The following is a 25838-nucleotide window of genomic DNA, read 5'->3' on the forward strand; positions in this document are numbered from 1 at the left end:
GAAAACATCCACTCAATGTGCAGCTGCGGTCAGAAAAGCGAACAGAATGCTGGGAATAATTAAGAAAGGGATAGATAATAGGACAGAAAATATCATGTTGCCTCTATATAAATCCATGGTACACCCACTTCTTGAATACTGTGTGCAGATGTGATTGCCCCATCTCAAAAAAGATATATTGGAATTGGAAAAGGTTCAGAAAAGGGCAACAAAAATGATTAGGGATATGGAACGGCTTCCGTATGAGGAGAGATTAATAAAAAACTGGGACTTTTCAGCTTGGAAAAGAGATGGCTACGGGGAGATATGGTTGAGGTTAATCATGACTGGTGTAGAGAAAGTAGACCAGGAAGTGTTGTTTACTACTTCTCATAACACAAGAACCAGAGGGTCACCAAATGAAATTAATAGGCATCAGGTTTAAAACAAATAAAAGGAAGTATTTCTTCACAACACACAGTCAACCTGTGGATCTCCTTGCAAGAGGATATTGTGAAGGCCAAGACCATAGCAGGGTTCAAAAAAGAATTACATAAATTCACGGAGGATAGGTCCACCAATGGCTATTCGCCAGGATGGGCAGGAATGGTGTCCTTAGCCTCTGTTTGGCAGAAGCTGGGAATGAGCGACAGGGGATGGATCACTTGATGATTCCTTGTTCTGTTCATTCCCTCTGGGGCAGCTGGCACTGGTCACTGTCAGAAGACAAGATCCTGGGCTGGATGGACCTTTGGTTTGACCCAGCAGGGCCATTCTTATGGTATTATGTTCTTCTCCAACATTTTTATAATAGTGTTAAATATAAAAAACTTTTTTATATTTTATGAGTTGGGTCGCACTCTGATGCTTGCTGTGTGCAAGGGGTCACCGATACAAAAGTTTGAGAACCATACCCTCTGTTGTTCATGTGACCAGGATTCATCGATTTTTATGAGAAAGTAAAAGTTTTGGGCTGTGTGAGAGAAGATATTTATTTCATACGAGTCTACCATGTAATGATATTTAGTGCTAGTCTAGTGATGTTTGCCATAGAATTAATCTAGTTGCATTTTTATTTCTCTTTCTTTCTTTGGTAGTTGCCAGTAGACGATTTTTTTCCATTTAAGACCTATGTCGTTTGGTTTAGATACTCGTACTAGGAACAGCTAATTAGAGAATTTCATGCACAGAATTTTTTCACATGGTAATGTTTTTGCTGGCGGGGCAGCACAGTGCCTTTCAGCATGCATATGCTTTAGTTGTGCTGTGATTGGCATGTACTGGATTAAAATAGCATATACTTGCAATTAAAAAAAAAATGTCCTGAATCTTTTAAATTAAAAATAAATGAGTTCTAGTTTTAAGAACATTTTAAAGAGAAATTCTTTACCAGATCTTGAACTCTGGTGTAGAGTTAACAACATCATAGTAATAGTGAAGATTTTGTAATCCTTAGCCACTCTTATTTCAGAACTGGTTTAAAAAAAGAAACTATGATATGCACCAGGCAAAGACCCAAGGAGGAGAACTTGAATTTATCATATTAGCTGGGAGTAATATTGTTGAATGCTCTTTTTATATAAAACAACAACAAATATTCAATTTGGTGTCAATTTATGAGTGGACAATGTAGAGAACGTGGGGTGAAAGTATGATCATGGTTGCTGAAACCAGTGAACAAATATGCTGCTACATTCAAAGCAAGCTGAAAGTATAGGGAAAGCCCTGCTAAGAGGGAGTTACAATAGTTGAGCCTTTTGATCATGGTCTGCTGTAACAGTTTTGTTAGGGGATAAAGGGTGCAGCTTGTTCTGTTTTTTAAATAAAAACTTAAACCACTTTCAAATAATGTCCAATCCATGGAGCATTATCAAACCATGTCCTTTTCCAAGGAAAAGAATTGGCCAAGAGTTATGCAGTAATTCTCAAACTGTTTCTCTGCTTCTGAATGAGTGTTTGTCCATAAACTCGGACACTGAGAAAGAGAGCCTCTTCACAACAAAGGCTTTTACTTAGCAGAAAAACTCTGCTTTTACAGAGTGGAGTACAAGGTGGCTCAGAAGCATCAAACTGGCAATATTATCCAGGTGTTCTTCTGGATAAGGGACTGAACTTTCCGGTGTCAAAATTGATGACAAATTATTGCAATATCTGAGCCTTTAAACAAAGGAGAGGGGAGAATATCTCACACAGAGAGGAGTGCCATTTATAGAGCAGCATAGGAGGAACTATTATAGCTGCTAAATACAGTATCGGGAGAGATTCCTGGTTCTGAGGAGCTGTTGTATTAGCTGCTTACTACCACATCTACTTGATATTATGGTGATAGGCACTTCAGAAATATTTACTGATATATTAGCCACCATGTCCCATACTCTGAAAAATCAGGAATCTGCACTTAGAGGAGGTGTGTAAAAACACCACATTGGGCTGTGGAGATCAAGGAGTAGTAAATAGATTTTATTTGCTCTACACAGTGTTTTTTTATTTATTTTTTATTTGGGAGGGAGGGAGAAGTTGTCAAGCGGTGTGACAGCTATGTTGTTGTCGCTCAGACACCTGACCTGGATTCTGCATTGACAAAGGATGAAGAAAGGATCATTAGATAGGGTTCACAGCAGAGGTGGGCAAACTACAGCCCGTGGGCCACATCCTGACCGGCCTTTGAGCTCCTAACCTGGGAGGCTAGCCCCCTCCCCCTCCTGCTCCTCTGTGCCGCCAGCACTCTGGGCAGCGGGGCTGCAAACTCCTGCCGGGCTGCGAGAGCTGCGAGATGTAGTGTATTAAATTGCTCCCCGTAGGAATGTGCTACTTATAGTGTACTACTTACGGCTGCCAGTCCTGGTGCTCTGAGTGGCATGGTAGGGGGGCGGGGAGCGGGGGGGTTGGATAAGGGGCAGAGGGTCCTGGGGGGGGGGGGGGGGGAGTCAGGGGACAGGGAGCAGGGGGCGGTTGGATAGGCGTGGAAGTCCCGGGTGCCTGCCAGGGGGCAGGGGTGTGGATAGGCGTTGGGGCAGACAGGGAGCAGGGGGAGGGGTTGGATAGGGGGTGGGGGCCCAGGGGTGGTGGTTAGGGATGGGGGGTCCTGGGAGGGGGCAGTCAGGGGACTAGGAGCAGAGGGTTGGATGGGTCGGGGATTCTGAGGGGGGCAGTCAGGGGGCGGGAAGTGGGAGGGAGTGGTAGGGGGCAGGGGCCAGGCTCTTTGGGGAGGCACAGCCTTCCCTACCTCCCCCGCCCCCTTACCATGCTGCTCAGAGCACCAGGACTGGCAGCTGTAAGTAGTACACAATAAGTAGCACATTCCTACGGGGAGCAATTTAATACACTCAACCAGCCCTTCATATAGTTTCAGAACCCCAATGTGGCCCTCAGGCCAAAAAGTTTGCCCACCCCTGGTTCACAGGGTAATGTATTCATACCTGTGTACCATCATGTACTTTGCTGATCATACTCTTTAAAAATGATAGTGTAGCCATCAACACCAATTGACTTAGGTCTTCTTCCTACACATTAATTAAACCAGTGGAGAGCAGTTAGGTTACACCAGGAAGATGTTTGTCACGAAAGCAACACCTCATAGTCCGTTATATCAAAAGCTGCCATGCGGTTGAGCATGATCAGAATGTCCAGTTTAACTTCCAACAAACACTGCTAACATACTCGGACTCGGTCTCTCTCTCTCTCTTTCTCTTTTTAAATAAACTGTTTCTTTATTTAGGAAGTTTTAACAAGTTTACAAGTCCTGGCCACGTAACTATTGGAGAGAATACAGCAATCATTACAATAGTGAGCTTTTCCTTAGAGAAACATTGTACAGTATTATAATAATAATCAGATCTCTTTTTAACAGGGCATTAGCATGTACAGAATAAACATCTTTATACTACTCATGACGTGTCTAGTGATCTTATTAAATTGAGAGAAATCTCTAACTACATATTTAGCAAACACGGCATGTCTATCAAATGTTAATATTCACAAAAAAATGGACAGGTGTTCTGATCCTTTTTTAGGTGAATGTACTTGGTCTGAGTACTGAATAAATGGTAATCAAATGTCTAAATACCTATTTGTCCTCTGTTTGTGTTGTTGAGTGTGTAATTGGTGTGTAAATTTTTCCATAACAACCACTTCCCTTTTTTTTAATCATGCCTTGATGGTTGGATCATTTTTCTTTTTCCACTGAGAGGCTATCAGTAGCTAAGTAGCTCCTAGCAAATGAGAGATTAATTCGTCATTTCCTTTTGTGTGACCGTTTCCACTAGGAAGCCCTAGGAAGATTACCCAAAAGATCACTTGGTAATAAATTATCCAATAATTTGTGATATTTGATTATGAATTGCATCCCAGTACTCTCTAATGACTGGGTTTGTCCACCATATATACACAAAATCTCCTCTTTCACCACAATTTCTCCAACATTTATTCCCATTCAAGCTATGTATCTATTTTAACTTGATTGGTGTGAGGTACCATTGAAACAATATCTTGAAGAAATATTTTATTGAGCTGCAGGATGAAGTTGCTGGTTCTCTTTTCCAGAGAACCCACTCCTTTGGGGTAATCTGTTTATCCAGATCCTTTTCACAGCATTTCATATATGGGCATTTTTTTGTTAGGAGGGTTGACTACAAAGATTGATATAAATTAGTTACAATTCTGTTGTTTCCTAACTGATGGTCTCCACTTGCTGGAATGTCACTGGATGTCCAAGTGCACCTGTAATTTAATAGTCACCTTTCCCAAACACAGGAGGATTGAGTCTGGGTAGTAATTAGCAAGAACTTCCCATTGAGAGATGGCTAGTTGAGGGGAGATCTGGGAATTACGCTGTTTCTGGGAAGAGTGTGACAAACTCGTCACAGTGATGGGCTGGAGAAACCGCTCATGAGGCGAAACAGGAAGGATTATTTATTTAATTGTATAATTTGCACAAAGCCAGGGAACCATACCCAACCCAAGGTCTAATGTAATTTCACTCCCCTCCCCCCCCCCCCCCCCCCCAAAAAAAAAAAAAAAAAGCAATAGACTGATCACTCTGGAGTCAAATACCTATCAGCTGATAAAATAACCTCCAAGAGTGAGCCCTTGGAGGGAAAAGAAACAATTGTCCATTGCTACCCTCTAGGTCCTTTTGGAAAACTAGGAAGAGAACCACTTGAGAGAGACTCCATCCCTGCTACATGTCACAGAGGTCCCTCACAAAAATTCATGATCAGTGGTATCCAAGGAGCAGCTAGATGTAAAAGACTCAGCATAGATGCTTTGGATAGAAGTTTCAGATGTGCTCAGTGTTGGGTTAATACTGTTCCACTGAAATCTATTTACCATTCCTGTCAATGGGAACAGACACACAGGACAATGCTGAGGGGATTTGAAAATTTATCTTCATCCATGGAATCGAGGAGATCATAAACATATACCCAGTGCCGTCTCCATCCCATGTCTATAATTTCTGTAACTCAGTTGTATGGATTCAAGGAAATCTGTGTACTTGGACTGTCTAAGCTGCAAAAGGGTGAGATGGGATACTGATCAAAATAAGCAAGATTCTCAAAAAAAACAACTATTGACATTGATAATGGTCTTGCTGATTTTTCTTAAGAATAGCTGGCAGCCTGCCTTCTCATCACAAAATGCTGACTACCTGCTCAAAAATTGGACCCAAGGCTTTTCTTCACAAACCAGCAACAACATTGTATCCTGGAGTTGCCACGGCACCTCCAGAATCTCCGTGAGTAACACCAGCTGAGTAATCAGCTTGCATGCTATCCAAGAAGTCTCGTTAACTGCTTTTCACAGTATCTATGGCTGAGGACAAATGACACCTCTTGCCCTCAGTCATAACACTTTTGAACACTGACATAAAGTCTGTACATAAGAGGGTTCAAGCAGCTGCCTAGCCATATCCTGTCCAGTCTGTGCCAAGACTTCTTTAATCCAAATAGAACGCTGTAGCCTACAGGCTCGAATTAAAAACAGAACATGGCAAGAAACCAGAATGGCAAGAGCCCCTCTAACAACTGGTAATAGTTGTCTGTGAGCTGAAAGACAGCCTGGCTGGAATGGAGATGTGGGAGTACTTCGATTCAGTACCAGTAAACAGACCACAGAAATCCATAGTATGTATGTATCACCATACAGGATCGTATGTATCACCATACAGGGTCACATGAATGCCTGGCGCATTCATCCCACATATCCATAGTTGAAGTCAAGCTTCTGGCCACCCCTGAGAGAGTTTTGGATAAAAACATAGGGAATTTGTCACTCCTAGGAAGATACATGAGAGAGTTCATCAGATCAGGTGTCTACATGCACAGACTCTCCAAGGACTCCCGCAGAAGTGCTGGACTACCTCACAATTCAGCTATGAAATTTTCCCATGTAACCTTGGTCCATACACTAATAGAGCTATCTGTTCTGTTCTGTGTGGACTCAGGAAATAGCCAGATGCTCATAATCGTTTCCAGGGCTGGGCACCTTGTGCATTCCAACTGGTATGAAATTAACTACTTTCCCCATTTCTTGGTTCTGTGTGAGGCTGGCAGATCATCAAGTACGCAGCTAGAAGGACTGGGATTAGCACTACATATATTGCTAGAGGGGATCATCACCACAGACATTAATCCTTAAAGTTCTTTTCAGCACAACTTGTTGGCCTGTAATTCAGGTGACATTGTCAGTAACCAAAATCCAAAAGTTCTGTAGCACTAGGTACTTGCACAGTATGTCCCCAGTTGTTCTACAGTCTTCAGGGTTGTTGAGGAATACATAATTTTAATTTGGTGCAATATGCAAAAATATCAATTTTACAGTGAGAGACTAGACTTTATTTGGAGAAGCTAGTTAACTTGGACATCAGTTGATTCAGCAGAGCATTTAAGCATGTGCTTAAATCTCACTGAAGTGAATGGGTTTTAAGCGCCTGCTTAAAGTTAAGAAAGTGCTTAAGTACTTTACTGAATCAGGGCTGCAGGTTTCTTCAGATCTCCTCTTTTCCTTCCAACAGGGGGAGCCCCCTGAAGCTTCTATTGTTCTTCCCTTCTGTTTTCTTCCCATAAAAATATACTTTATTGACTTTATTTTTGCTGCCTTCTGAGCCAGGACTGGGGGCCTCAGAGGCACCACGTGCCATTTCACTTTGGATGACCCCTAGGCTAACTGTTCCTGTGCACTGTTCTCTTTTTACCCCCTACTTGTTTCATTCCCCACTTTTGGGGCCCAATGTCAGGGTTACATAATGTATTATTACAGGTTTGCCTTTCCCCCATCAATTTGTTGCCAGGTGGGTGTGGTTTGAGAGGCTATGGGAATGAAAAGTGAAAATGTGTGTTTTCTTGTAGTGTGGGGCTGCCTATAGTCAAGTGCTAGAGGAGACTTTTATATTGAAGTCTCTGGGTGCATTAAAAAACTTTGTTCAGATCTAGAGAATTTTCAGTCCCAACCCTGCAAATTCTACTGCTTGTGTAGAAAATACAGTAAAACCTGCCAAGAGCAGCCACTCATGGGAGTTAGCAAAAGTGGTTGTTTGTAAGAGGTGGTCTCTCTTCAGAGGCTTGCACACCAGAGAGCGGTGGTGTTCTGTAGCCTCTGCAAGTAGTTGCTTCCCAGGGCAATGGTACTGCAAAATCCTGGATCCAGCTGCAAAATGTTTCCTTTTAGAGTATCAACTGCTATTGGAGGAACAATGTAGGTTATACATTTTAAGACCACTACTGATGTCTTTCATCTCATCCTCTTTCTTCTGTCTGTTTCCCATTTTCCTTTGTCTTTGTCTCTCTGAAGGGAGTGTCTCTTGTTCTTTTGTCTGTTACTTACGCCTTTACGTTCTTTCTCGTGGGCATCACCAGCCTCCCCAGCGTAATGCCACACTTAACTATAGATACGCTGCACAACATAAAACAGGATAGATCTTCTGGTGTGGTGCAGTTTCTCTGTACCATACTGCTGAAAAACTCTGGTCTTAGAGCCTGCTTTTCTAGCCATAGAGGATCACTCCAGAGAAACAAGTATTCTCCAAGGATATAGAGCCAGAGGAGAGGCTCCTATGCCATGCTGCCTCCTGCCTGTCAGCATGTAGGATGTGGCTGGTGAAAGTGGGTGTGGCTGGCACATTCTTCCACTGTGGCAGTCCCCACCAACTGTTGTTTTGGCTTCTCGGGGGCAGTAGAAGCTGATGTAAAGTTGAGCGGCCCTCAGACTGTTCTAACTCAGCAAAAGTGGCTCCTCTACACTCAGTAGGACCTGTATTAGAGGAATGCAGAAATGAGTTTTACACCACCATTGTACCTTTTCCCCCATCCTGACCCACGTTGTGTGACGTTCCTAACAGTATCAGGCCCAAAGTGCATCTTGCTTGAACTTAGTGCTAAGATTAGTGCAGCTTAGTCAACATCACAGGTGGCACATGACTGATGGTGTAGACAGAGCAACGAGTTCATTTGCGTGGCCAATTTACCACATGTAAACAATTTGAGGGAATGTACTTTTGCCTAAGGAAAACTAGACTGGATATCTTTTAAGGCCCGTCAGCATCACTCTTGAACTGAATGGCAGCTTGATACTGAGCAATGCAAAGCACCCTCTGTGACCAGTGTTTCTACAGTACTCCAAGGGCCCTATGGCTCAGGGAGCGATCCAGAGACTGAAAACAAGGAATTAAGTCTTCTTGGTGCCATACACACTATTGCTGGCCTGGGCATGAGACCAGTCTTGATCACTTGTCAGAATCCTACAGATAACTCTGTAATCTGGCATGGAATAATGATTTGGTTGAGATGATTTATCTTTACTTTGGAGAGGATTGTAATAACAAATTCTGACAAGAATGACCATGTAAACTGTTTTAAAACTAACTGGACAAAGAACTCTGAGAATGAACTGGAACATCAAATTATGTGCATTTTGGGGTACATTATTTTATATGATACATATTACAGAAAATTCTTCCTTCTCTGTCTTGTCTTCTACTCCTTTTCATGTTTTTATTTTCTCTCCAGTCTCTTTTTAGTAAACACATTTCTCATGCTGCGCCTTATGTTTCTTCAGTGTGTTTCTTCTTCTTTCCTTCTTCAGCATCTTCTGACATGAAAAGATTAAAGGTGAAAGTGTTCTGTGTGGGGAAACATCACAAGACTAGTTTAGGATTTCAACACCACTTCTCTTGTGCTTAAGCAGCCATGTCACTTATTTTTTTTTCACTTTTTACATTCTTCAAAGGACACAACATTTGTGTTTTTGTATCTGTGGCTCTCCTTGGGTTATGAAATTTTAAAAATTAATTTCTTGGTATTAAGTGTTGCTCAGTAGTAAATATAAAATATGGCTGTATTATGAGTGTGTAAAAGATATGTGGGGTTTCTCTCTCACTTACTCACTTACTTCTAAGCCAGGTTTGTACTACCAGTACAGAGGAAAGCAGTTTGGTCTAATGATTATAGAATAAGACAGGGAGTCAGGAGATCTGCATTCAGTTTCCAAGTCTACCACTCACTCATGGTGTGAGTTTAAGTAAGTGATTTAAGCTCCATGTGCCTTAGTTTCTCTGTGTGCACACTGAAGTGGTAATATCTCTGTAAATCACTGTAAGTCCTGGAAAATGAAGTGTAAAACAGTTTTAAAAAAAGATTTATTATGCATGTGCATGGATGCGTGAAAAATCCTGTAAGCCACCTAGAGAATAGCATCCTAGTCCTTTTGTCCCATATAACACGTTTTTCATTTGTTTACCTGCCTGTGGGAGGGAATGTAACTGAGCTCTGGCCTTGCATTTCTTTAACAAAATAAACACCAATAATGCAGTCATTAGCAGACAAAATATTGGGATGTTTGGTTTGGATCTGGAGGTGGATGGATGGCTCCTTGCTTGCACCAGCGGTCAAAGTCCTTGCTATGAGCCAATTTAAAAAAAATCCCATTAAAAGATCATATACCTGCAAGTGCAGCAGACACTGGGGGAAAAAAGAAAATTAAAAACAAAAAGGCCAGTCCAAAACAGTCCTACCACACAGTATCAGTACCTGTTTGGGATTTTAGTTCGTTTCAGTCTACTGACTAGAACAGACAGTTAATACGTCTAAGCACCTTTTATTTATCTGTGGTCTGTGATAGCCTGTAGTGTATACAGGGTTAGCTCTTCAAAAACAGGAGCCCAAAGTGAGCAGACAGAGGGTAAAATCCAGGCTGTATTAGTCAGTGACAAAATTGCCATTGACTTAAGTGGGACCAAGATTTCACCTGAAATACGAAAATGCATGTGTAAACATACATAACTAGCTGTTTTGCAGGCAGTGAACAGTCTGAAGCCACCAGTAAATCCATATTTTTGTGTGCAACTTTTATATAAGTTTTTGAAAATTTGGCCCATAACGTGGTTGCTTTTACTTTACTCTTTTGCTTTTACTTTACTCTTTTACTTTAATAAGCGCTAATCCATTTTAAAGGAGAATTCTGCTCTATTTTATTGTAGATAATGTGTTAAATTGGGTCCCAAACATATATATATATATGTGTGTGTGTGTATATATATATATATATATATATATATATATATATATATATATATATGTATGTATATATGTGTGTGTGTGTGTATATATATAATATCTTATATTAAGATTTTTTTGCATTTTGGATGGTTGTTACTGGCATCAGTTGGTTTTCTCCTTTTTTCTGTCAATTAGTCATGTAGCAGACAATCAGTGTAGCATTTTCATTCCATTTGACTCCTTTTCTTTGCTTAGGGTCTGATTCTTGAAGTCTGGAGATTGGGGTTGGTTCCCCTCTCCCCCCCCCCCCCCCCCCCCCGCCCCTTGCCAGCTACTTCCGGCTTTTCTGAAGAACAGGTCAGAGGCTTGAGCAATATTGCAATTGTAACAGTGCTCTCCAATGCTATCATGGAATCTGTGAGCCCCCCCTATAATATAATGAATTCAACAGGATCAGGAAAAGGCACCATGACTAGGAGCTAATTTTGCTGGATGGGACTGGGGCTCTGGCTGAGTGTATAAGATTTATTGAAACTGAGGGAACTTCTGAAGAGTCTGTGGAGTTTATAAATTCTGGTAGAACTGGCTACAGTTTGGCTCTTGTGAGCTTCAAGGGAGCTGATGATTCTTCCATGTACTTCCCAGGCCTGCTGATCTTTGCTGATGGGTTAGACTCTACTAGCCTCCTTTCTTGCTACTGTCCAGCTCTGGCTCACTGATCCATATATGCTTGTGTAAATCTGTTCAGTCTATGTGTGGGGTCACAGATATTTTTCCCCCATCCAAATGAGGGAGTTTTATACTAAAGTATACATTTTCCCAAGAACTTTCTTATTTACAACCAATGTTAAGAGTTTTTTAATAGAAATTCCTAAAGTTTGACCAGATTGAGCTAAAGATATGATAAAGATAAATATGCTCTGTATCTTGCGTAAGAGGCCTGTGATCCTAAAATTCAGGGTTGATATGGAAAAAGTCCTTCTCTTGGCTATGTCTCCTCCGTTTTGGGAGGGTGAAGTAGGTAGAGTTGGGATGTCCAGCCTTAACAAGGTGCTGGATTGTGGAGGAAGGGTTTTCTTTGGACTATATTATGAGGAAAGAATGTAAGATGATGACATGGTTTTTGACCTAAGCCAGGGGCTGGGGGAAGGACTCGCATCTCAGTTCAGATTAGTGGGTGGGTTCGTATGCGGAACTTTCTCCAGTTGAAAGATAGCAGAAGATAGATGGAAGCTGGTGATTAGGAGTTAGGAGGCAGAGATGAAGTTAGAGTTGCAATCTTAGCCAACTATTTCAGCCTTTCTGACTTTTAAAGGTTTTTTAATTACTTTCCAATTTCCTAACTTTGAAAAAGTGTTTTTTAATTTTTTTAAATAACGACAATTCTCTAATAATGTTGTTTTGACTTAAGGCAACTACTGGTACCACTGTCTGAACTTTCTTAGTGGGATTTATGTATTGAAGAACTTCCTTTGTTTTAGGAGTAAAAGGAACTCCACTAAACAAAGGCTATATTTACTGTTTCATAGCTTCGTTTTTATCATTGATTATAAAAAATAAACCTCCAGTACAAAGATTCTCACCTCTTCATCATAATGCATTTCTTGTTAAAAAGTAAAAGAATTGATTATAATAATAGTGCAATCTATTGATTCATAGATTTTTAAGGCCAGAGGGAACCGTTAGATCATCTAGTCTGACCACCTGTATATCATGTTCTTGACCAGTTAGGCTCAATACAGTGCTATTAACTTGTATTTGACTAAAGAATACCTTCCAGAAAAGCAGCCACTCTGAATCTGAAGACATCATGAGATAAAAAATCCACCACCTTCCTTGGTACTTTGTTCTAATGATTAATCATTGTTAAAAAACTGTCACTTATATCTTCTTTGAATTTGTCTGGTTTCAGCTTCAAGCCTTGGTTCTTTTTATGCCTTTTCCTGCTTGATAAAATAGCCTTTTATTATCGTTTAATTCTTTATTAAGTGAGTCCTGTATCAGCTTTTCCATTATTTTGCCCGGGATCGATGTCAGGCTAACTGGCTTACAGTTACCTGGGTCATCCCACTTGCCCTTTTTGAATATTAGTATCTCCCATGTATTCCAAGATTTATTAAAAATTAATGTTAGGTTGCCAGAGATCTCCTTTGTTATCTTTTAGGACTCAATAGTAAAACCCCTGAAAACAGTTTAACTTCAGTGCTGTTATTTCAGAATTACGGGGACAACTCCTCAAGTTACACAGGCTGCACTTCATAGGTTTTTAATGGTTTGAAGGAGTCTACAGATTTGGGAGAGATCTCCCATACTTAAAATAGGGAATACACCTGTACAAGTATTCTTCTTCGAGTAGTGTCCCTATGGGTGCTCCACTTTAGGTGTATGTGGTCCCCCGCACCTCTAATCCGAGATTTTTGGTAACAGTGTCCTGTTGAGCCCCCGCATGTGCTCTCTCTCCCTGGGGTCTGACTCGAGGCTATTCAGCACTGCACAGGCAACCCCCCTCACTTCCTTCTCTACCGCCTTTGGCCTCTGATGGAAGGAGCAGTTGTCCCTTCCTTATCTGTGTCATTAGCATAAGTAGTGTTGGTTTTGTTACCTTTGTTCTCCCTAAAAGTACTTGGGGTAGTGATTTTTATTTTATTTTATTTTTATTTTATTCCTTTGGTTTAGAAAGAAAAGAACTTCACTTTCCTTCCCAGTCTGGGGGCATTCCCCCACTTCCCCCCAGGCATCTAGTAGACTCATAATTTTCTTTTTCAGTTTAAAAAAAAAATAGTAAAGACGCTGTTCTTCTGCATATTCCTCCCTGCTAGAGGATGACGACCCCTGCCCAGGGGCTTGCCTGGCTCTCTGCTCCAAGTGGTGCCTCTCCGCCAGGAGTCAGTTCCTGTAATGGCCAGACACTCACTGTGCCTGGGAGACCCTCACAGAAGTGCTTTACCCGCCACACCTAAAACTGCAGCCTCACAGGAGCTGGGAGCTGAAGTTAAAATTCCTGCCTGTAGAGAAAACACTTCAGTCTTCAGGGGACTCCGGTGCGTGCTGACCCCGGATCATTTCCGTGGGTGCTGACCCCGGAGTCTTCACTTCAAAAGGGGTCGAGTGGTGAAGAGGAGAAGGGGGCGGGGGGAAGCCACCAGCAGACTCCCACTGGAAAGGCTCCTCCGAGCAAGTGGCCAGCCAGAGGGGCGTTCCCCAGTGCAGCCATCTCGGCACTGATCCCTGAGTAGCTGGCCAGCCAGTGGGACTCCCCAGAACGGCCACTTGGGTAGGACAATACCAGCAGAGGAACCTCCTGCTGTGAGCTCAGCTGCGCATGGTTGGGCCAAAGCTCTGGAAGCTGAAACCTGAGAAGGGGCTTCCTGCTGTGAGCTATGCCCTGCTCTGGGCTCTGCTCTCCGCAGGGACAAGGGGCTTCTGTGAGCCCTGTGCTGCTCTGAGCTCTACTCTGGGCAACTACTGCATGGAGAGGGCACAGTTACCGTACTATCTCTAAAAGAGCGACACAGAGAAGCCTTGCTGTCAGCTCTGCTTCTGCACCGAGACACCAGAGGCTTCCACCATCCTGCTCTGAGGCAATGGTGGTATCCCCTAAGGAGAGGGGACAGTTACCATACCATCTCTAAAAGAGCAGCATAGAGAAACTTTTTGGTACCAGATGCAACAAAACTCCCATCTAGGAAGTGTTCTGCACCTTCCCAACCATCCATACGGACTACAGACACTCCTCTGGAGTTACAGATGAGCCCATGGTAACACAGGTACTCTGATACGCTGGAAACCTGTGGCCTCAGTACCCAGGGAGAGACAATTACCATACTGTCTCTAAAAAAGTGGCACCAACAAACTTTTTGTACAGGGCAAAACTCTCATTTAGGGAGTGCTCTGCCCTATTGGTACTGACAATGTACCACGGACCCTCCTCTGTGGTACCAAATGAACCCGTGGTACTGCATGAGTTCTGGTACCCTGGAGACCTGATGATTGGGGAAGAACCCCAATCCCCATTACTTGGTCCCAGGACCCTGGTATTGAGCAAATCCCGGCACCCAGAATCGCTCTTAGCACTGGGCTGTGTACTGCCAATACCCCAGTCAGCGGTACCTTTACCCACTGACAAATCTGACACCGGCCAGGAGGAGATCATTCCCTGGCCTTTCAAGGTGGCCCACCACCACACTACAAGGGTCATCCCCAATTCCATCGCGCCAACCGCCCGTGCCTGCCTTCCTGCCTCTCCCTCCCAAGGCCATATTGTAATTCTTCGGGTATATACACACACAGGGTGCAACCGTCTCTGGTGTCTCTCAGGGAGAGTCCACTAGATGGTTTGCTACAGCCTGGCACCTGGGAGAGCACCTGAGCCAGAGCAGGAGAAAAGCTTTTTCAGAACAGGAGAGAAGGGGGAGGAGGGGGGAACCACCTGAAGAGGAAGCTACCTCTTCAGCACACTTCTCCTCATCTCTCCCAGATGAGACTGTGCTGCCCACCCCTCATCACTAGGTGAAGATTTAAGAACTTTCTGGATCTCACCAAGAGGGTGGCAGACGAGCTGCAGATACACATCACAAGTTGGTGGAAATTCTGCACGCTACCTTCTCATCTAGAACTGTCCTCCCAAAGAATGAGCTGATCCTAGATCCTACCAAAATCATCTGGCAGAGCCAGCCTCTATCGCACCAACCAGCAACAGAGTGTAAACAAAAACAACCCTACATCTCTACCCAAAGAGACAGACTTTGTTTTCAACATCTGCAGTCCAACCCATCATAGTGGATGAGGTTAAGGCATGAAGCAAGCAACAATGCCAGGTCAACTCCATATGATCAGGCTTCACAAGATGGCGTATTCATTGACAACATTACTGTTTAGAGTCATAAATTACCAAACTGTCATGGCCAAAACAATTTTGTTAATCTTGGGAAACCCAGGATGTTTCTGAAACATTTACTGGAAACACAAAAAGAACAGATTCAGACCATTCTTAGAGAAGGTCAGTTAATAGCCAGATTGGTCCTAGAGACACCACTGGATGTAGCTGTTACAGCTGCCTGCCCAGTCTCCGTGACAGTGGTACTGAGGTGGGTTGTGGGTTTTTTTTGTTTGTTTGTTTTTTTTTTGTTTGCTACACCTCTAGATTACCCAAAGAGCTACAGACTTCCAATTTGAAGGGCCAGACTCTTTGCGGGGAGGGCAGATTTTTCTCTCCACATCCTGAAGGATTCTCGGACCGCACTACGCTCCTTAGCAATCTATACTGTGGAACAGAAGAGAAGATATACCTCTCAACCACACCGCAGATCACAATCTTCTCAATACTCACCATCTCTGTGCTGTTATGAGCCACAGTGTAAGAGGCCCAGGGCTCAAAAGTGAGAACAGTCTGCACCCCAGTCCATGACCTCTCAGACTGTCTCTTACAAGCACTTTGATGAGCTTGTCGGGGGCCTGAACAATGATACCTTATAGCCTCAGCTGCCATCTATACACCTGTCACACCACTCAGAAGTCACCTTACCTTACTTCACAGCAGTTAGGACCAGCTCTAGAGCAAAGAGATTGATTTCTAGCCCTGAACCTACAGGGTGCCTACTTCCATATCTCAATACATCCATTGTACCGGAGATTTCCTACTGCTTACCTTTGGGGCAGGATCATTATAGGTACAGACTGCTCCACGCAGGGTATTCTCCAAGGTTCACTTCATTGTAGTGGCATACTAACCCCGGTACAGTGACTGGACTTTATCAGTACCAACCTGATGCAGTACAAGCGAGAGCATTCTTCTCGCTACCCACATTCACCACCCTTGGACACATCTCCCTAATACCCTGGGGAGCTCACCTACACAACCACAAGGTTCAAGACAAATGGCCTTCCACATCACTCTTTTGGGGCTAAGGGCTGCCGGGAGTGCCTGTGGACAAACTGTCTTTCATCAAAAACAACACACAAAGGTTATGATGGTCTTAATGTGACCTGTATGTTTTGAATAAACTGCTAAGGAGCTGCCAGATCTCCCTCCCTCTGCAAGACAGCATTCAAACTTTGCAATTGATGCACCCATCACAATGTGCTCCTCTCAGCTGTCTGTCTACAAGGGATACAGAATGGGACAACCAACAGTCTCAGTTGGAATTTTCTCACGACAATGAGTGTATACTGAATTCAGAGGTGCTTCAAGATATAGCCACCCTTTGGGGAAACCCGGCCTATGGATCTCTTCACTACTTATCGGAACAAGAAAGGTCCTGGTTACTGCTCCAGGGCCGGCTTGGGGAAACATTCACTGGCAGTTGCCCTCATCTTCCCAGTGGAAAGGGCCCACTTCTATGTCTCTTCCCAGTTTCCTACCCTATCCAAGATTCTGTTGAAAATTCAACAAAATAAAGCGAGAGTTATTCTGATTGCCCCTTTTGACTATGACAAGTCTGGCTCCCTTACCTGACGCAGATGGCAGTATGCCCTCCTGTTCCTCTGATGTCAGCTCATTCTTCACCCGCTCTCTCAAAACAATGGACTGACTCTTCACCCCAACCGATGGGTCCTCCACCTGCAGGCTTGGATCTTTCTTTGTTCCAAGGCTTAGAAACAGAATGCTCTGACAAGCTGAAACACATGTTGCAACACAACCACAAGCTGACCACTCCACATACCTATCTACAAAATGGAAACGACTCCAAGTTTGTACCATTCCAAACGGACAGACCCAACCTCATCTTTCCTCCCTCTGATTTTGCGCTACATTTTAAACTCTCACTCAGCTCCCTTAAGGTACATCTCATGGTGAAAATGGCTTCCCACTTGGAGTTTGCTCAACCACTAATATGTAGATTCTTTCAGGGCATTGGGACTCTCTTCCCCCATCTGACACCACCCGCTCCAGCCTGGGACTTTAATTTAGTTCTCAGGGCTTGGACTAGACCTCCCTCTGAGTCCAGGGCAACTTGTTCTCTCTTACACCTGTCCATGACGAGAGCATTTCTAATTGCCATCACTTCAGCTAGGCACATAGGAGAAATAGCGGCCCTGATGGCACACCCATCATTCACGGCCTTTGTCTTTAAAAAAAATAACAACTCTAAGGTCATATCCCAAGTTTCTCCCTACTTTTTCTGCACTTTTTATGTGAATCAACAGATCCATCTCCCTGTTTTTTCCCAAAACCACATTGTGACAACTGGGAGACAATTGTGCGTATGCTAGATAATAGAAGGACATTAGCATTCTACTTGGACAGGACTAAGGACTTCAGGAAATCCCTTAAACTCTTCCTTTCATCCACAGAAAGATCCAAAAGCTCTGTGATATCTCCTCAAAGACTGTCCAAATGGGTCTCTAGTTGCATTAATCGCTTAGCAAGGGCACAACTTGCTTCTGTCCATATGCACTCCATGAAATCAGTTCCTACCTCAATCACATTCCATAGGGCTACCCCATCTCCCCAATCGATAGAGCAATGATTGGGGCCTCTGTCCATACTTTTGCAGAACATTATGCGACCACTGAAGATGTGGCCACTGACACCATCTTCAACTCCACAGTACTCCTGTAGTAAAAGTCTCCGCTCCGAAGTCCCAGCTTCCAGTAGTGGGTACTGCTCCGGAGCCACCTAAAGTGGAGCACCCATAGGGACACTACTCGAAGGAGAAGAGGAAGTTACTCGCTTTGTGCAGTAACAATGGTTCTTCGAGATGTGTGTCCTTATGGGTGCTCCATAACCCGCCCTCCTCCCCTCTACTTTGGAGTTCTCTATAGGGCTCGGTGGTAGAGAAGGAAGTGAAGGGGGTTTGCCCGTGTAGTGCTAAATAGCCTTGAGGCAGACCATGAGGGAGGGAGAGCACATGTGTGGGCTCAACGGGACACTGCTACCAAAAATCTCCGATTAGAGGTGCAGGGGCATACAGACACCTAAAGTGGAGCACCCATAGTTACTCACTTACCCATAGTAAGAGGAAGTTACTCACCTTGTGCAGTAACAATGGTGAGTAACACCATTTTGAAGAACCATTGTTACTGCACAAGGTGAGTAACTTCCTCTTCTTTCTCAAAACAGAAGAAATTTTAAACCTGCAAATGTATTGGGTGAGCTTGTGACACACCTCAAACATAAAACAGTTTTGTATTAACAATTTTTTTTGCATTTTGTACATTGACCATAAATAGTTGAATTGTTGTCCCAGTAAGGCAATGTTTCCATGAAAATGCTCTTTTAAAAAAATGTTTTTAACTGAAGGTAGTATTGATTTTTTTTTTTTTTTGGAGTTAATGAAACCATCTCTCTAATTTTAGTTTATTATGAAAGACGAGTACACCAGCAGCACACTTTTTACTACTACAACCCTTGGTTTGCTTTCAAAGCCTTGGCTTGTTTTTGTAGGCTTCCATTTTTCTGCTGAGGTCTGTTTATAGAGATAAAGTGATCTTGGCAGTGCATGTCTTGTTGTATCTTTAATGTAGCTGACTGGTATTTCAGATATGGAACCAGTGGAGAACTTGCAGGCCACTGATGGCAAAGGAAGTGTGAAATAAGCAAATACAACTATCTGAATTAATCTAAAAAAAACTATCAAGCAAATACATTCCTCTGAATTATATAGACAGACTGTCAAAACGGTTGTTTTGTATTATTCAATAATTTATGGCTTCAAAAATATGATTTTTGAAGTTCTCACTTCCTTTTTAACATTTGTTGACAGAAGAATTGAATTGTAGTAACAGAAACTGCAATATAATATACACTGTAATTGGCCCCTTATTTTAAATCTTTGTGGCAGGTTTTCATTTTTCTGAACAATTTTCTTTGAGGGATATGTCAGTAAATCTTCATTTAAAACTTGTACATACTTGTGGTGTCCTCCCACTATGGCTTATTATATTAAACATGATAGTTTCAGGGTTTCCCTGTCTTGCCTCTCTTGATCAGTTTGCTGTATCCACTTATTGTCAATTATCGTATATTTGGGCCCTGATCCTGCAAAGATTTACACACATAATTTACTTGGTGTGTTACATGTAGCTCCTCTGAAGTCAATAGGACTACCCACTGTGTGTAAACCTTTGCAGGATTGTGGCTGTGGATTATAAACCTTTAGAAGCAGGGACTGTCTTTTTGTTGGGTGTACAGTGCCTGGCACTGATGGAGGTCTCTAGGTCCTACCACAATGCAAATAATAACATTGTACAAAATTTTATCCAGACAGCATTCTATAGAATTAGATTCTCTAAAAACACAGAAGATTCAAAGTTGTAATGAAAGGATTATTTTGAAAATTTTATTGTTTTGGATTATTGCAATTAGATAAATTATTTTAATGAACAAGTTGCTTTCCCACCATAAAACTAGAACCATTTATGTAAATTTCAAAAGTATTAAAAACCACTTTGAGGAGCAGAATCATAACTTGACTTTACATGATATTGATAGGTTGTTTCCAAGTTGAAGCAATTAACTGAATAGTAAAAAGAAAAGGAGTACTTGTGGCACCTTAGAGACTAACCAGTTTATTTGAGCATGAGCTTTCGTGAGCTACAGCTCACTTCATCGGATGCATATGAAGTGAGCTGTAGCTCACGAAAGCTCATGCTCAAATAAACTGGTTAGTCTCTAAGGTGCCACAAGTACTCCTTTTCTTTTTACGAATACAGACTAACACGGCTGTTACTCTGAAACTTAACTGAATAGTGATGTTCAAAGTTGTAAATATAGTATAGCTGAGAATAAGCCTCTTTAGATATGCCACAGCAAAGACCATCACAGTAATACAACTTCTGGTTGTAGTATGTAGATTGCTGATTCACTGTGACTTTAGGTTATCTTGTTTACTTTCTGACTGTAATTTCTGCATAGGGCTAATTTGGTGTAAGTGCATACTTCCAGATTCTCTTCTGACTATGAAACAACTCGTAAAGAAATGTGTGGATAGTCTTCTGGTTATACTGTTGAAGTGTATTTCTCTTCTGTAGCTCTTGTGTGCAGCATTTGTCCAGAAGTTCTCCCATTTTTTTATGGTTTGTGCCAGGAGAGTGCTTTCTTTGTCAGTTTTTTTTCCGAAAGACTTTTCACAAATACGGTTAGCGAATAGCAATAACAGGATGAGCATGTTTTATCTAAGTTACATAGCATATTCTGCAATACTCAGTTTGCCTTTCCCTTTTTTGCAGATTGGGGGAGATAACAAACTTTACAAACAAGGAAGCAAACAAAAATGCTTCAAATAATCATAAAAAAAAAAAAAATTAAAAAAGGCTCACATGAAAAACACTTGTTCAGCACCTCCTCCTTCACATCTCTCTAGAAAAGGAGACCCCCTAGGATTGTGATCTGGAAGATTTAGGATTTTCATTGAGATTGTGCGGTGTTTGTTCAGATTAAACCCAACATGGCAAAGTAGCCAATTTGCCAAGTAACAATTGTAAAAGCTCCAAAGATAGAGGTGTAGTAGTTTGATAGGGAAGGGTAATCTTAGCCATCTTAGACTAGTTGTAGAAACGAAGGATATGTCCACACAACGTTTTGAAGCAAACCTCCAAGTGTGGTTTGAGAGACCTGGGCTAAGTGCAGGGCTCATGCTAGTGCCCTAAAAATACCTGTGTAGATAGCACTTTGAAGTTGCAGCTTGGGCTCTGAACCCCACTGTGACGCTGCACTTCATATGCTTTATGAAATTATGCTTATGAATGTGAATATGATGTAACTGGAATATGCTTTATGCAAAAGGTCTCTTGTAAGGTATCGTTACAAAGGTTATAACCTACTGAATATATTCCTCTGATTTGTATGCATGTATCATTCTTGTATCTGAAGCTAGAAATATGAAGTATAACTCTGAGGTCCTATTGTAATTATGCAAAGTGTAGGCCATTAATAGTGGTTTAGAATCTTGATGGCTCCCATTGACTAGGACAATTGGTTGAAGATGGTTTATTTACCTGCAAGCCTTCCTTTGTATGTGTGGGCCAGCCCGTGGTTAATGAAGAATGAGGTCTCACAGGACATGTGACCATGTCACAGGATACTAGAATCTATCTTAAATCTGGTACTTTTCCCATTTAGGAGGAGGGGTGGGGACCCAGAGAGACAAAAGATCCCCACCTTGTGCCAAAACTATAAAAGTGGGTGGAACAGAACAAAGGAGGCCGCCAGTCATGAGAGAGCCCCTGCTTTCCGCCTAAGATGTCTGTTGGAACTAACAAGGACTGTACCAGGGGAAAGGATTGGGCCCAGAGTAGGAAGGAATCTAGTCTGTGAAAGAAGCTTAGAGGTAATCTCAGCATGTCCCAAGGTGGTCTCTGTGACTGAAATCGTCACACCCACCCCCTCCTTGAGCCTCAGAGCCCAAGCTACAACTTCAGAAGGAGTCTGCCCAGCTGTTTTTGGACCAGTAATGTGAGCCCTACAAACCCAAGTCTGTTGGTCGAAAATGTGGTGTAGACACACCTTAAGGGCCCCCAATGCTATGAGAACAGGTCACAATCTGGACCTATATGATTGTCTTAATATCTGTACCATAACTATGAAAATCTCTCCACCTTGGCTACTGTAATCCTTGAGCTCTGACTGGCTTTTTTTTAAGAAATTTCCAGACAGTTTGCCAGCAGTAAGCTCCTCATACCTCCTCAGCTTCTCACTCACGCGCTTTTATTGGTTGAAAGTGATAGGCTCAGCAGTGACATAAACGAGAAGGGAATAATACCAAAAAGCAAAGGAGACTGGAGTTTATAAGATATGGGGAAAATGTATTTTAAACACTGTTAAACCATTTTTGACTCATGTCTTTCCTTCCTTCCCACTCCTCCCCCCCCCACCCCTCCTATCGCTGTGCAGGCCAGCAAATTCTTGTACACAGAATAACTCTTTACCCTCTGGGTTTACATAGGGAGAATCCTGGACCCATCCTCCAAATTAATTTTGAAACCCCATGTAAGCACAAATATGACAGTTATTCTGGAGACAGTGGCTTTGCTGACCCATAAAGAAGGGATAATAGGGAAATCAGGGGAGGGAGAAATCAGGACAGAAAAAGAGAGAGAGAAGTGTGGGAGGGAGTTCAGGGTGCGGGCTCTGGGTGGCGCTGACGTCAGGCAGATCCCGGGAAGCAGTGACATGTCCCTCTGGCTCCTACATGGAGGGGCGGCCAGGTGGCTCTGTGCACTGTCCCTGCCCACAGGTGCTGTCCCCGCAGCTCCCATTGGCCATGGTTCCCAGCCAATGGGAGCTGTGGAGCTGATGCTTGGGGCAGCACCTGCGGGCGGGGGCAGCGTGCAGAGCCTCCCTTGCTGCTCCTTTGCCTAGGAGCCGGACATGCCAGATGCTTCTTGGGAGCCCTGTGGAGCCAGGCATGGAGCCTGCCTGCCCTGCTGTGCCACCAACCAGACTTTTAACGGCCCAGTCAGCGATGCTTACCGGAGCCAACAGGGTCCCTTTTTGACCTGGTGTCGAAAACCAGACACCTGGTAACCCTAGTACCTGAGGAGAACATTCTTCATGGTCCTTTCTTTCCTTCGTTTAATATCAATGTTTCTCTGGCTGAGCTAGAACATGTCTTTCCTAGAAACAAGGTTGGTTTGTGTGATGGGATTTTTCCGAATCTATGTGTTGATAAATCCCATCTGATCAGTGTATAATATGTCAGAAAAGAAAGAATACAGAAAATACCATCAAGGGATGCTCTGTGTACGCTACTGATTTATTGATTGATTGATTGCATAGGTCCCTAAGAGCACCCGTCATGGACATGGACCTGTTGTGCCAGACACTGTACAAACCCAGAAGAAGAGACTGTGTCTGCCCCAAAGAGCTTACATTCGTTTTCTGCCCGCTCACTCACCTGGCTCCTTAGCAGCCTGTCGGGCTTCTGCACTCTATTGCTCCATTTCCTTTCATGGAGCACTTGGAAATTTTTGGTTTCCTTTCCTAATTTCAAAATACTGAAATCCTGTGAAACCAAATTCATTACTCTTCTCTGCCCAGCTTTAGCCATCATATTTCACATAAACAGGGAGGGACAGAATCACAACTGTTTCCTTGAATATAGGTTTATGGTCTATTGCAAAATGCCCGTGTAGATCCTGTTGCATTCTCCACATGAAAACTGCACGTGACTACCATATTCACTCATGTAGATTAAAGAGTAGGGCTGTCGATTAGTCGCAGTTAACTCACATGATTTACTCAAAAAAAAAAAATTAATCGCGATTAATCACAGTTTTAATCATACTGTTAAACAATAGAATACCAATTGAAATTTATTAAATATTTTGGATGTTTTTCTACATTCATGTATACTATATTCTGTGTTGTAATTGAAATCAGTGTACATTATTTTGATTATAAATATTTGTAAAAATGATAAAAGAAATAGTATTTTTCAGTTCACCTCATACAAGTACTGTAATGCAATCTTGTTGTGAAAGTGCAACTTACAACTATAGATTTTTTGTTACATAACTGCACTCAAAAACAAAACAATGTAAAACTTCAGAGCCTGCAAGTCCACTCAGTCCTAATTCTTGTTCAGCCAATCGCTAAGACAAACAAGTTTGTTTACATTTACGGGAGATAATGCTGCCCTCTTCTTATTTACAATGTCACCAGAAAGTGAGAACAGGCATTTTCATGGCACTTTTGTAGCCAGCATTGAAAGGTATTTATGTGCCAGATATGCTAAACATTCATATGCCCCTTCATGCTTCGGCTGCCATTCCAGAGGACATGCTGCACTCCAGCCAGAGAGCAGGGTCGGGCGCCACTCCATGCGGCTCCTGGATGTAGCGGCATGGCCCCCGTCCGACTCCTACACACTCCAGTGGCCCCCTCCGGCGCTCCAATGGGAGCTGCAGGGACAGTGCCTGAGCCTGGTGCAGCATGCAGAGCTGCCTTGCCACGACTCTGCATAGGAGCTGGAAACGGGACATGCCTCTGCTTCCAGGAGCCATTTGAGGTAAGCGCCGCCCGGAGCCTGCACCCCAGAGCCTCTCCCCATGCCCCAGCCCTGATCCTCGATGCCAGCCCGGAGCACCCTCCTGCACCCCAAACCCCTCATCCCCAGCCCTACCCCAGAGCCTGCACCCCCTAGGTGGAGCCTGTACCCACCCCCACTTCCCCACCTCAGTCCGAAGCTCCGTCCCACACCCTGAACTCCTCATTTCTGGCCCCACCCTGGAGCCCACATCCCCAACCAGAGCACGCACCCCAACCCCAATTTTGTGAGCATTCATAGCCTGCCATACAATTTCTATTCCCAGATGTGGCCCTTGGGCCAAAAAGTTTGCCCACCCCTGTACTACAAGGCCTGATCCAACACTCATTGAACCCAACATTCATTGATGGAAACTTCAACTCCCGTTGACATCACTGGGCTTTGGTTGAGAACATAAATGATTTACTGGACAATGGTTACAGGGCAGTTCCCTAGGGATACTTTCAAAAGCAGCTGTTGTATAGGTAGAGGTTATGTGGAGGTCTCTGAAACAGACATTTGAGGCAGGAACATTTAATGCTCACTAAGTAGCAAACTTCATCTGTGAGGACAGGAGTTAAAGCTTGTCTAAGCAACAAATTCCTTCCCCTCAGGAGTCCAGGCAAATCTTCTCTGGGCTGGAACAATGAAACAGATAGCACAAAGTACCTGCTGTGTCTATGGAACCCTTCCCAACCTTTACCTTTTTTCCCCCCCACTCCCGCCCTAGAGGAGAGAGATCTGGCTGGAGGGTCATCCAAAGCAAAAGGCTGCAGAAATTTCTTTCTGAGCTCTGCCTCTCTGTTCCCTCCAACTCCGACTTCCCTCTGTGTTCTCCCTTTTGTTTGTTCTGTCTTACTCATCCTGCCTGGAGGAAGGGGAGGAGCAATAGGTTGCAAGAGGAAATGTTTCACTTTTGATGAACAATTTGTATTGCTACACAAGACTTAAATGTTTAGTTATGCACTGGCTACTCTCCGTGGCTCCCTCAGGAGTAAGACTATCCCAAAAGGGATGCTACAGAAGGCTGCAAAAATATTTATGCAAAAAGGGCCAGTATAGACTTGACTGAAATGTCCTATTCTAATCTTATACACTACAGGGCCTGTGATGTTACCCTTCCAAATGTAGCAAAGGGAGGTTCTGGTGTAAAATGAAGTGGGAGTGAATATTTTGGTTGTCGGAACATACTACGTGTAAAGTGCATTGATAAGTTTGTTGTTTTAAAATGCTTTTTCTTCTGTTTTTCCTCTCTTTCAGTAATTCTGTCCAACCATCTTTCTTTCTTTTTTTTTAAAAAAATTAGAATAAGTATTTGTGATAATGTGGCAAACATTTAATGTAAAATACAGATCTTTATTTTCTGACAAATACAGAAAAACGTGAGCAACACAATGAGTAC

General features: G+C 43.0%; 1 protein-coding gene and 1 long non-coding RNA gene across 5 annotated transcripts in view; one reads left to right on the top strand and one right to left on the bottom strand.

Moving 5' to 3' along the window:
- Positions 1-25838, top strand: part of JAK2 (Janus kinase 2) — a 156353-nt gene that overhangs the window by 29596 nt on the left and 100919 nt on the right. The window lies entirely within an intron of this gene.
- On the bottom strand, positions 8881-18424 carry LOC119566569. 2 transcript variants are annotated; one of them, XR_005225761.2, is made up of 3 exons: positions 17887-18424; positions 16920-17084; positions 8881-9094 (listed from the first exon to the last, which is right to left on the bottom strand). It is a non-coding gene; the product is annotated as an uncharacterized LOC119566569 (long non-coding RNA). The 2 variants fall into 2 exon arrangements; XR_006290981.1 differs by lacking the exon at positions 17887-18424 and having other exon boundaries at positions 16920-17608.

Source organism: Chelonia mydas, chromosome 5, assembly GCF_015237465.2.
Source record: "Chelonia mydas isolate rCheMyd1 chromosome 5, rCheMyd1.pri.v2, whole genome shotgun sequence".
Lineage (NCBI taxonomy): Eukaryota > Metazoa > Chordata > Testudines > Cheloniidae > Chelonia > Chelonia mydas.